The sequence below is a fragment of the Phoenix dactylifera genome, chromosome 8 (assembly GCF_009389715.1).
Source record: "Phoenix dactylifera cultivar Barhee BC4 chromosome 8, palm_55x_up_171113_PBpolish2nd_filt_p, whole genome shotgun sequence".
Classification (NCBI taxonomy): Eukaryota; Viridiplantae; Streptophyta; class Magnoliopsida; order Arecales; family Arecaceae; genus Phoenix; species Phoenix dactylifera.
Genome location: NC_052399.1, coordinates 4,949,093 through 4,961,656, shown reverse-complemented (window position 1 = coordinate 4,961,656; position 12,564 = coordinate 4,949,093).

Genomic DNA, 12,564 nt, shown 5'->3' with positions numbered 1-12,564 from the left:
GAAACATGAATATATCTTGTTTTGCCACCATGGGCCGAAGTGCAGACATATTTTAGTTTGCCACTGTGGGCTGAAGTATAGATATTTTAGTTTGCCACCATGGGTCGTAACGTAATGTAATAACCCCAAAATATTTTTTTTTATATAAAAAGGGATAGAATAGTCCTTTTCAATTAATATAAGGGGTAAAATTGGAAGGAATCAAAAGATAATGGCATAGTTGTAGATGCGTTGAAGTGGTAAGGGTAAAATTGGAAAGGAATCAAAAGTTAATGGCATAACGGTAGATATGTTGAAGTGTTAGGGGCAAAATGGGAATTTAATAATATTAAACAAAGGGTGAATAGTATCTTGATGTGATTTAATTGGAGGGTTTGAGCTGGCTTTTGGAATGAAACTGAGAGAAAGAGGGAGGGGGGTTCTCAGGTGTGAAACAGAGGAAATGAAAGGAAGAAAGGAAGAGGAAAGGAAAGGAAGAAAGGAAGAGGAAGGAGATCCCGGTTGCGCTGCCAGCTGAAGGGAAAAACGTAGATCTCCTTCCCCTCTACGCAAGGACCTCGATTTCCAAAAAGAAAAAGGTAAATATCCATCCCTATCTAGTCTTTTGATGACATTAGGCTATACAAAGGGTGGATATAGTCTAGAGGGGTCGGATAAGGGTTGTAGAGGTGGTTAAAAGAAGAAGAATCGGATTTTGACAAATTTTCCGGCACTACGGAAAAACTGTGTCGAAGTCCCAACTTCGGCAAATTATTTAGGGGGTCAAACGGCCTCCGATGATGATGCATGTTATCTCTTTGGAATTCTCTGTGAGTGTAGAATGTTAGGTAAAAATTTCATCAAATTTGGAGTCCTGAAAGTGGATCAAAACCGGGATGAAGTAACCCACTGTCAGTTCGGGTTACTGTTCATCCGGGTGGAAAATAGGGGATTTCATGCTATAATAGAGTATTAAGCCTAGATCAAGCTAAAAGGGACCTTGTACTCATGCAAAGGAGTCCCTAATACACATAAATGGTGAGTTAATTAATTAAAAAGGAAAAAAAGAAAGAAAAGAAAAGATTTAGGGAACAGGGGAGTTGAATCAATTAAAGTTCCCTATGTTATAATTGGCACGTAGATTATAGCCCTTGATACAAGACTAAATGTATTGTAAATGCATGTCACAGTTGGGCAAGAAGCTAGGGAACAAGAGGAAGAAGTTCTCCACTGCCTGCTGTAGATTTTTGGAGGCGTATCAGGGCTGTGCCGGATTGACAGGTGAGTGGGAGTCATGTACTTTGCACCATGAGCATCCTTAATTCATTTTCATGAATGTCGCCAAGTGTGAATTGATTCCACTTGAGCATATTGATTGATATTGTAGTAGATTTCTCTATAATCTTGATTCTCTATGCTTGATTATTCTGTACATGCATTTGAGGGAACATTGAGAGGAATTACGAGGGGTTGATGAGTAATCAAATTGATTCCGAATTGTGAAATGATTTCTTTTGTAAATTGATTTCATTTCCTCTATTTTAAAGACTTGTGAGTCGTAGCTTGATTATACTCTTTTATGAGTAATTAAATTGGTTCCAAATTGTGAAATAACTTCTTTTGTAAATTGATTTCATTTCCTCCATTTCAAAGATTTGTAGAGCCTTTTTAGTGGTATATTGAGTTGTATTGCACTTCCTTGACCCTCACTCCTAACCCTGATGTTAGTTTATGATTGGGTCATGATCGAGTGAGTGGTAATCTTGATTATACTCCTTTTTAGTAGAGTATTGGGAGGGTGCATTATGGCATTTATGCATGGCTTGGCAGTATCTGCAGGACACCTATAGTCGATGGGGTTGAACATCGGCCTTTGTGCACATAGTAGCCTTCTGGGTGGGCGGAGCCCAGTCCCTTCCTAGGGGGGGACACGGCCCTAGGCGTAGGATCGGCCGGTCCTACGACTTATATTCTGCTTGCCGCCGGGCATAGTAAGACCCCGCGAGGTGCAGTATGGCTTTCCGCGGATGTAGAATTCCCGCGAGGTGCCGTTTAGTATGTAGATGTGAGATGGATTTCTGTTCTGGATACTGGCCAGCATTTATATGATCAGTGTGGTGTCTTATCCTGCATATGCATGTGACAGTAGGGAGTTGTTGCTGGTTCGCCTGGGGCGTAAAACCCACCTCCTGATAGCTGTCTACCATTTATGTTATCGGTATGGTGTCTTATCCTGCATATGCATGTGACAGTAGGGAGTTGTTGCTGGTTCGCCTGGGGCGTAAAACCCACCTCCCGACAGCTGTCTAGCATTTATGTTATCGGTATGGTGTCTTATCCTGCATATGCATGTGACAGTAGGGAGTTGTTGCTGGTTCGCCTGGGGCGTAAAACCCACCTCCCGACAGCTGTCTAGTGATGATTTCAGCATATTGACACCTGATTTGTATGTTCCAGCATTATGATCTGTTGAGCATATTCATGAGTAGCATATATGTTTGCTTGATTATTCCATATATGCTTCAGATGAGTTGATATTGATTGTGGTAATATTGATGATTTATTCCATATTCTCTATGTTGAGTTCATGTTCATGTTGTTATTGATCTTGAGATTTCATCTCGAGTCATGATTATATTCTGTCTCATGTGCATAGTACTCTCTACTCCACTCACTGAGTATTTATATACTCACTCCCCAGTTTGATGTTTTTGATTGCAGGGCAGGTATTGTATAGAGAGGAGCAGGATTAGAGATTGCCTGCTAGCTGTGCCGCTCCATAGTATAGTATAGTATAATGTAGATAGAGGTTTATACATTTTGGTGTATTATAAACCTTCTATTATATATAGTGCATAGTTACAGTCATAGATCCTGTTGTGGATATGGGTTTGACCATGGATGGAATGGGAACCAGATTTTTATACAGATGAGTTATATGCCTGAGATAATGTATTGATATATATTGTCCAGGTTCATTATGTGACGGATTATGTGATTGCTGCTCTGACAGGTAGTGTGTTGTATGTATTGAGATAATCCTGACAGGTTACTATAGGAAAAGTGATCATTTTGTGCATGTATCATGCCAAATTTTTCAAGATCTATTGATGATTGATAGGTAGTAGGGTTCTACGCGGTGGCTGGTGGCCTTATGCCTACCCGCACCCTAGGACCGTCGCGGCGGCCCGCCGGAAACGGGGCGGGGGTCGTGACAAAGCTTGGTATCAGAGCAAAGGTTAAGAAGAGTCCTGTCAGAGCAATAGGATGAGTCAGGATTAAGTATAGGATTATACTATGGAGCATAGGATTTTTCTGTATGTTATTTTATGAGTCATTTACAACTCAGTAAAATATATCATGACTCAGTGTGTAACGACCATCCTCTCTTTTTGACTTTTTTAGAGAGATATAAAGAATACCTCCAAGGAGAGGACCTGCTCGTCCTGGAAGGAGGATGGAGCCAGATATAGCATTGGATGCGGGTTCTGCACATGTCGAGCCCCAAAGAGAAAAACCTCCTCCTGCTGATAGACGGAGGGTTGATGATCAAGGAGATGTAGGAAGTAGAGATACATTGATGGAACAGTTACTGGCGGAGAATCAGGCTCTGAGGGAGCAGATTGCTCGGGGGAAATCTCCTGCCCCGTCAGTAGTATCCATCCCACCTCCTGTACCTGTGCCAAGAAGTTTGGCCAGGCGGGCTCTAGATGATGAGGGAATTACTGTACAGGAATTTCTGAGGCTCAGAACCCCGGAGTTTAAGGGGGAAGAAGGTGAAGATCCTCAGAGATTTGAGACTGAAAAGATGATACGGAGACTGTCCTGTTCTGATGCAAGAGCTATAGAACTTGTAGGGCTTACAATAAAGGAAGATGCTTGGGACTGGTACCAGAGACAAGTGGAGGACAAATTGTACAGTAGGAATTCTCCAACCTGGGAAGAGTTCAGGCAAGCAGTGATGGATGAGTTTTTGTCTCCGGTTGAGAGGCAGAATCGGGCTCTTCAGTTTGAGAGGCTGAAGCAGATGCCCGGAATGAGCGTATCTGAGTACGCTCGTGAGTTCACTAGATTGGGGAAGTATGCTCCTTACATCATCCCCACTGAAGCTGCCAGGATAGAAAGATTCAGGCGGGGTCTGATTTCCCCGCTTTATAATGCAGTACTGGCAGTAGAGGTCCCCACCTTGTCTAGGCTGATTGATAAAGCAAAACAGTGGGAGACCAGAAACAAAGAGGAAAGAGCTGAAAGAGAACAGAGGAAAATGAGTATGGGGAAAGGGCAAAGCAGTAGACATAGATCTGAGGGAGTAGATCTCTCGGAGGGCCTGACGGAGCAGTCTGTACGCTCAGCTCCACCTGCCCCACGTAAGAGGAAATGGAGGGAAAGAGGTCAATCACAAGATACTTTTCTACCATCAATACCTCGTCCTCCAGTCACTATGGCCAGAACTGAATCTAGGTTCCAATCATGACCAGTATGTAGCATATGTGGGAAGCAGCACCCTGGCAGATGCAGAATGGGTCAGAGAGTGTGCTACAGATGTGGACAGCCGGGTCATTTTGTCAGAGAATGCCCGCAGGGTGCCACCCAGCAGTTTGTGCCTTTAACATCCTATCCTTCTGTGCAGATGGACAGGCCTAGTAGTAGGGGGCCTGTAGGCAGAGGCAGAGGTCAGACACCAGCGTCACAGCAGAGTGTTGGACCATCTCAGCTGTTAGCTCCAGCAGGCAGAGGGCAAGGAAGGGTGTTCACGGTAAATCCACAGGAGGCACAGGCATCGAATGCAGTTATGACAGGTACACTCCTCATTGATAAGATTAAAGCTAGAGTGTTATTTGATTCTGGAGTTACCCATTCATTTATATCCCCTTATTTTGCTAAAAAGTTAGCTTAGGATAAGATATTAATGTATATTCCCTTAGCTATTAGTACACCTGTAGGGGATAGTATAAAAGCGAAGTATGTGTATCCTACCTGTGTGGTAGAAATAGAAGGTAAAACACTTCCAATTTATTTGATTTCCAATACCACACCGAGCAGAATATGAAGAGAAGATACACTCACCCCTTTGAGTAATCAGGTAATTTACTCTTTTAAATTCGAGGACGAATTTTATATAAGGGGGGAGGATGTAATAACCCCAAAATATTTTTTTTTATATAAAAAGGGATAGAATAGTCCTTTTCAATTAATATAAGGGGTAAAATTGGAAGGAATCAAAAGATAATGGCATAGTTGTAGATGCGTTGAAGTGGTAAGGGTAAAATTGGAAAGGAATCAAAAGTTAATGGCATAACGGTAGATATGTTGAAGTGTTAGGGGCAAAATGGGAATTTAATAATATTAAACAAAGGGTGAATAGTATCTTGATGTGATTTAATTGGAGGGTTTGAGCTGGCTTTTGGAATGAAACTGAGAGAAAGAGGGAGGGGGGTTCTCAGGTGTGAAACAGAGGAAATGAAAGGAAGAAAGGAAGAGGAAAGGAAAGGAAGAAAGGAAGAGGAAGGAGATCCCGGTTGCGCTGCCAGCTGAAGGGAAAAACGTAGATCTCCTTCCCCTCTACGCAAGGACCTCGATTTCCAAAAAGAAAAAGGTAAATATCCATCCCTATCTAGTCTTTTGATGACATTAGGCTATACAAAGGGTGGATATAGTCTAGAGGGGTCGGATAAGGGTTGTAGAGGTGGTTAAAAGAAGAAGAATCGGATTTTGACAAATTTTCCGGCACTACGGAAAAACTGTGTCGAAGTCCCAACTTCGGCAAATTATTTAGGGGGTCAAACGGCCTCCGATGATGATGCATGTTATCTCTTTGGAATTCTCTGTGAGTGTAGAATGTTAGGTAAAAATTTCATCAAATTTGGAGTCCTGAAAGTGGATCAAAACCGGGATGAAGTAACCCACTGTCAGTTCGGGTTACTGTTCATCCGGGTGGAAAATAGGGGATTTCATGCTATAATAGAGTATTAAGCCTAGATCAAGCTAAAAGGGACCTTGTACTCATGCAAAGGAGTCCCTAATACACATAAATGGTGAGTTAATTAATTAAAAAGGAAAAAAAGAAAGAAAAGAAAAGATTTAGGGAACAGGGGAGTTGAATCAATTAAAGTTCCCTATGTTATAATTGGCACGTAGATTATAGCCCTTGATACAAGACTAAATGTATTGTAAATGCATGTCACAGTTGGGCAAGAAGCTAGGGAACAAGAGGAAGAAGTTCTCCACTGCCTGCTGTAGATTTTTGGAGGCGTATCAGGGCTGTGCCGGATTGACAGGTGAGTGGGAGTCATGTACTTTGCACCATGAGCATCCTTAATTCATTTTCATGAATGTCGCCAAGTGTGAATTGATTCCACTTGAGCATATTGATTGATATTGTAGTAGATTTCTCTATAATCTTGATTCTCTATGCTTGATTATTCTGTACATGCATTTGAGGGAACATTGAGAGGAATTACGAGGGGTTGATGAGTAATCAAATTGATTCCGAATTGTGAAATGATTTCTTTTGTAAATTGATTTCATTTCCTCTATTTTAAAGACTTGTGAGTCGTAGCTTGATTATACTCTTTTATGAGTAATTAAATTGGTTCCAAATTGTGAAATAACTTCTTTTGTAAATTGATTTCATTTCCTCCATTTCAAAGATTTGTAGAGCCTTTTTAGTGGTATATTGAGTTGTATTGCACTTCCTTGACCCTCACTCCTAACCCTGATGTTAGTTTATGATTGGGTCATGATCGAGTGAGTGGTAATCTTGATTATACTCCTTTTTAGTAGAGTATTGGGAGGGTGCATTATGGCATTTATGCATGGCTTGGCAGTATCTGCAGGACACCTATAGTCGATGGGGTTGAACATCGGCCTTTGTGCACATAGTAGCCTTCTGGGTGGGCGGAGCCCAGTCCCTTCCTAGGGGGGGACACGGCCCTAGGCGTAGGATCGGCCGGTCCTACGACTTATATTCTGCTTGCCGCCGGGCATAGTAAGACCCCGCGAGGTGCAGTATGGCTTTCCGCGGATGTAGAATTCCCGCGAGGTGCCGTTTAGTATGTAGATGTGAGATGGATTTCTGTTCTGGATACTGGCCAGCATTTATATGATCAGTGTGGTGTCTTATCCTGCATATGCATGTGACAGTAGGGAGTTGTTGCTGGTTCGCCTGGGGCGTAAAACCCACCTCCTGATAGCTGTCTACCATTTATGTTATCGGTATGGTGTCTTATCCTGCATATGCATGTGACAGTAGGGAGTTGTTGCTGGTTCGCCTGGGGCGTAAAACCCACCTCCCGACAGCTGTCTAGCATTTATGTTATCGGTATGGTGTCTTATCCTGCATATGCATGTGACAGTAGGGAGTTGTTGCTGGTTCGCCTGGGGCGTAAAACCCACCTCCCGACAGCTGTCTAGTGATGATTTCAGCATATTGACACCTGATTTGTATGTTCCAGCATTATGATCTGTTGAGCATATTCATGAGTAGCATATATGTTTGCTTGATTATTCCATATATGCTTCAGATGAGTTGATATTGATTGTGGTAATATTGATGATTTATTCCATATTCTCTATGTTGAGTTCATGTTCATGTTGTTATTGATCTTGAGATTTCATCTCGAGTCATGATTATATTCTGTCTCATGTGCATAGTACTCTCTACTCCACTCACTGAGTATTTATATACTCACTCCCCAGTTTGATGTTTTTGATTGCAGGGCAGGTATTGTATAGAGAGGAGCAGGATTAGAGATTGCCTGCTAGCTGTGCCGCTCCATAGTATAGTATAGTATAATGTAGATAGAGGTTTATACATTTTGGTGTATTATAAACCTTCTATTATATATAGTGCATAGTTACAGTCATAGATCCTGTTGTGGATATGGGTTTGACCATGGATGGAATGGGAACCAGATTTTTATACAGATGAGTTATATGCCTGAGATAATGTATTGATATATATTGTCCAGGTTCATTATGTGACGGATTATGTGATTGCTGCTCTGACAGGTAGTGTGTTGTATGTATTGAGATAATCCTGACAGGTTACTATAGGAAAAGTGATCATTTTGTGCATGTATCATGCCAAATTTTTCAAGATCTATTGATGATTGATAGGTAGTAGGGTTCTACGCGGTGGCTGGTGGCCTTATGCCTACCCGCACCCTAGGACCGTCGCGGCGGCCCGCCGGAAACGGGGCGGGGGTCGTGACACGTAAAATTATAGTTTACCAATCATGAGCCAAAACGTTGCCGTGGATAGTCCAAATCAGAAAGATAATTAATGATCGAAAATCTAGATAATAATAGAAAATAAGATATATGAGGCAATTATTTAAATAAAGATTTTAGACTAATGTTATATCTAACATGTTTTTGTATGATTGATGATGTATATTTATATGTGCATATTTATATGAATTTATTTGAGCTATATTGAATAATTGATATGGGGTTTTATGATTTTGCGTGCATTTGAATATAGTTTATAGTTAAACTTTATTTTTAAATTTATTATATCTATATTGGTGTGATTGTGAAGGATTTTTACTGGGCTTTAAAACTCACACCACCTATTTTCTTTTTTTTTCAAAGTCATAGGATGCGTAGTCTTGGATGGATTGTGTGTAGAGTTCAAGCATGCGAGTTAATAATTAGTTTATTTTTTGATATCAAAGAATATTTGAAAATTTTGTAATTGAACAAGTTTGATTGATTAATCATAATGAATTTATTTAGTTGGGTTATTTGACGATTATCTATTGATTTAAATCTATGAAGTTATTTGAAAAGATTTTTTGCATACATATTCTCGTAAATATTGAAATGTGCATGAATATCTTTCCAAATTGATATTTGCATATATATCCTTATAAAATACTTATTTTGCATGTATACTCTTCTCTTTTTTTTTTGTATATGTACCCACACCATCTAACGTCGTCAAAAAATTAGTAGTTTAAAGTTAAAAATGACTAAAATATCTTTACTGGATAAATATGCAAAAAAAATATTTATAAGAGTATACATGCAAATAACAACTTTGTGAGGATATTCGTGTAATTTTACATATTTAGAAGGGTTTACATGTAAAAAATTCTAACTTTATTTTTTTATTTCAATTTGTTTTAACACTCGAATTTATCTAGTGTATGCTCCTTAATATTTTTTATTAAAATATTGCTCAAGAAAAGGATTGATTCGTTAATTAGATAATAAAAAGCGTTATGGAAGTTCTTTCAATCATTATAGAATTATTCTACTTTATTCTTCTTTATTTATAACAACCATTGTACCTTATTTTATCAAAATATAGCTTGTAATATTTATTAATATAGATGCATATATAAGAGCATGCATAAGAATATAAAAAAAAGATTAGAATCTCTTAAAGGCATATGATAGATTGCAATAATCAAGCTTGCTTGCTACTGCTATACTCTTGGGTGGAAGAACAACATTAACTATCCCAAGTAAAATCATTGAAGGACTTTAGAACCCTTCAGACTTATTAACAACCTCTGCGGCTATATGCTAGAAAACCACTCCTTATATTATATACCTTAACCCACTTTTCTTTGGAGCTTCAATTTTCTAGAAGAAGAAATATCCGGTATATAGGGCCCATTTTGTCACAATAATATTAAATCGCCTACTAGCCTGTATAAAAGAAATTTTCTAGCTCTAAAAGATAAATATTGCAAATCTTATACACTAAAAGATAATTATTGCAAATCCCTTACAATACTTTTCTTTAAATAATTCATAAAGCTAAAAGCAGGACCTGACCATCTACATATAAAAAAGGATACAATGAAGGGTTGTCTATGGTGGAAAAGGAAGTCGAGGAATGGTTTTAATTCCAAACGAAAAAGTGAAAGAGAGGGTCGAGAGAGATTAGAAAATTTCTAAAAGGATGTAGAGATATTAGTTTCCCATGATACTTATTAACTTATTACCTACTTCAAGGGTAAAAAGATGATTTTATAATTTTAATTAATTTTTAATTTAAATAAATATAATTTTGGCTGATGACGTCAGCTGAATCTCTATATCAAAGGTATTTATATAAAAATATTAATTTGTGAGAGCATGCACGTAAATATTGATTTGGAGGGTATTCATGTAAATTTCAATATTTAGAAGGGTATTTATGCAAAATCTAAGATTTTTTTTGCTTGTATACTCTCCTAAATATGTGAAATTGCATGAATACCCTCCAAAATTTCTATTTGCATGTATACCCTTTGTTGTGGTTCAAATTTGGCCCAAGGGTGACCATGCCGGTGGAATCGAGGGAGCCGTCGTTGGTCGAAAGGAGAAGACAGATGCCACCTCCTGCGCGACGGCCATGGACCTGCACAAAACCTTACCGGCATTTTCGGTAAGGGCTCTCCGACGATCAAGTTAGAATGAGATCAATTTGGTCCAACCAAAAAGAGTTATTTAGAAGTTACGTGACCGAGCTATTTATAGTTCCGAGTGGCCCAGGTGGCAGAGACACTGTCGCCCCTCATCATGAGGGGGTGTGGCCCTGAGCCGGATGGCGCGCAGCTTAGGCTGGTTGGTAGCGTGTAGTACTGCCCGTTCTTGAGAACGGTAGGGTATTGACAGTCGCGGCGGGATATGGCCGAAGTAATCAAGGTGTTGTCTGACTGTTGAAGGCTGGCTATGGAGATGTGGCATGGTAGTATTGTAATGTATGGCCACGTAGGTGGGCGTAGGCGCGCACATTGGTGCGGTCGTTGGCGAGGTTGAGCCCGTTGAAAGGTCGCATCATATATTTGACGAGATCGGCTTGACGGGTGCTGTGAGTAGCTCGACTTTTCGGATTCTAAGGTGTGCTCGATGGAGCCCCTCGAGCTCGAGCCTAAGACCATTCAATATTATTGCTTGAGGTTGTTATACCACATTAACAGCATGAAGCTTGGATAACTATGAACTTGCCTTCATCTCATGATTGCATTATATTGAACACCACATCATCGATGTGCCTTTTTGTGTCTAGTCAACATCCAAGTGTTAGTGAGGCTTGCATAAGAGATTAATCTAATTAAAACTATACAGCTCAATCCAAACCTGTAATCGCATGATAACATGTGGCTGTAGTACAACGTTGAACAATCTCCATATGATCACAACCCATTGATTGGATTATCACGACACTACATACATTCATTTCTCATCAATCAAGCTAAATGATTGCAATCAGTGGAAGCCCGTAAGAGCAAAAACTCTAACACCTTGGGCCTTGGGCCTCATCATAAATTTGGAGATGGGAAAGGACTATTCTTTATGTAGAGGTTACTTACCCATTGGCAAAGTATTTAAAAAATCCATATTAACTTGCTAGATATTCAAAAGGTTACCTAAGTCTAGAAGGGCATCTTATTTTGGTCTTTTGGTGCATTCAGAGAATTTTTCAAAAAACTGGACAAGATTATCAAGTCTTTTGGAGCACCACATAACTGCTTGCCTTCCATATTGAGGTTGCTTCAAACGCAAGGCTCGGGTGCATGAATTTTGCTGAGGAGAGAGATTGCATTAATTATGACATTCATACCTACACCCGATCTTCTTGACATACTTGCTTTGATTGGCGATGGAGACCGAGTCTCCGCGTCTTCATTCACTCAAGGAACTATGCGTAGCTTTCTATATTTCCGCTCGTCATTTCCATCTCATCACATGAAGTGCAATAGAGTCCTAACCCCTGCTACTTGCTAGACCTTAGAGCTTGTTTTCTTGCTTGTGATTTGCATCGGATTTACAGCCCAAAAGCTTAAGCTATTAGGATAAATACCGGTCCAGACTAATAAACTCATATAGCATCCACGTTTTCATCTCGATTGACTCCTACTCAAGTAAGGAGAGGCCCACCCATAGTCTGGTCCTACTCAGCCTTATTGGATCCTTCTCAACCCTAGTAGGGCTGGAAGTGGGCTCGGGCCGGCCCGAAGCCCATCGGGTCGGGCCGCCTGCGGGCCGGGCTATGGGCTAGACCCAATGAATGTCGGGCCGGGCTCGGGCTGCAAACTTAAGCCCAATTTTATTTCGGGCCGGGCTCGGGTTTCCCATTGGCCCGGCCCGGGCCCGGACCAAGCCCGAGCCCAATGCCAGCCCGAACCAAGCCCAAAATCAAGGCCCGAATTGCATTTGGGTAAGTTAAAGAATAAAAACTTAAGCTTGGCCCTTGGGTAACTGGGTAAGGGGCTTAATAAGCAGTTGAATCCTCTGCATGAGGAAGTCACCTCGACATCTTAGAATGTCGGTATCGAGGAAAGACAGAAATATGGGTTAATCAACAGTTCCCAACAGAGATAGATTTTGTGAATCTACAGACAGATATGGTTTTTGAACTGAGCCTGTTCCCACTCGTATACCAGCCAAAGTTAGGTAAAGAGGGTTTCTTTGGCTTCTGAACTTAAAAAACCGGTTTAGGCATTACGGGATTTGGAGATTTTTTACGGGTTGCCGTCTTGGATCTTGCCGAATCGCGATTTGGGGATTTTTTACGGGTTGCTCGTCGACCGTCGTCGTCGTCGTCTAGGGTCCAGTGGAGGCGTCGTTGGCTCGTCGTCGTCG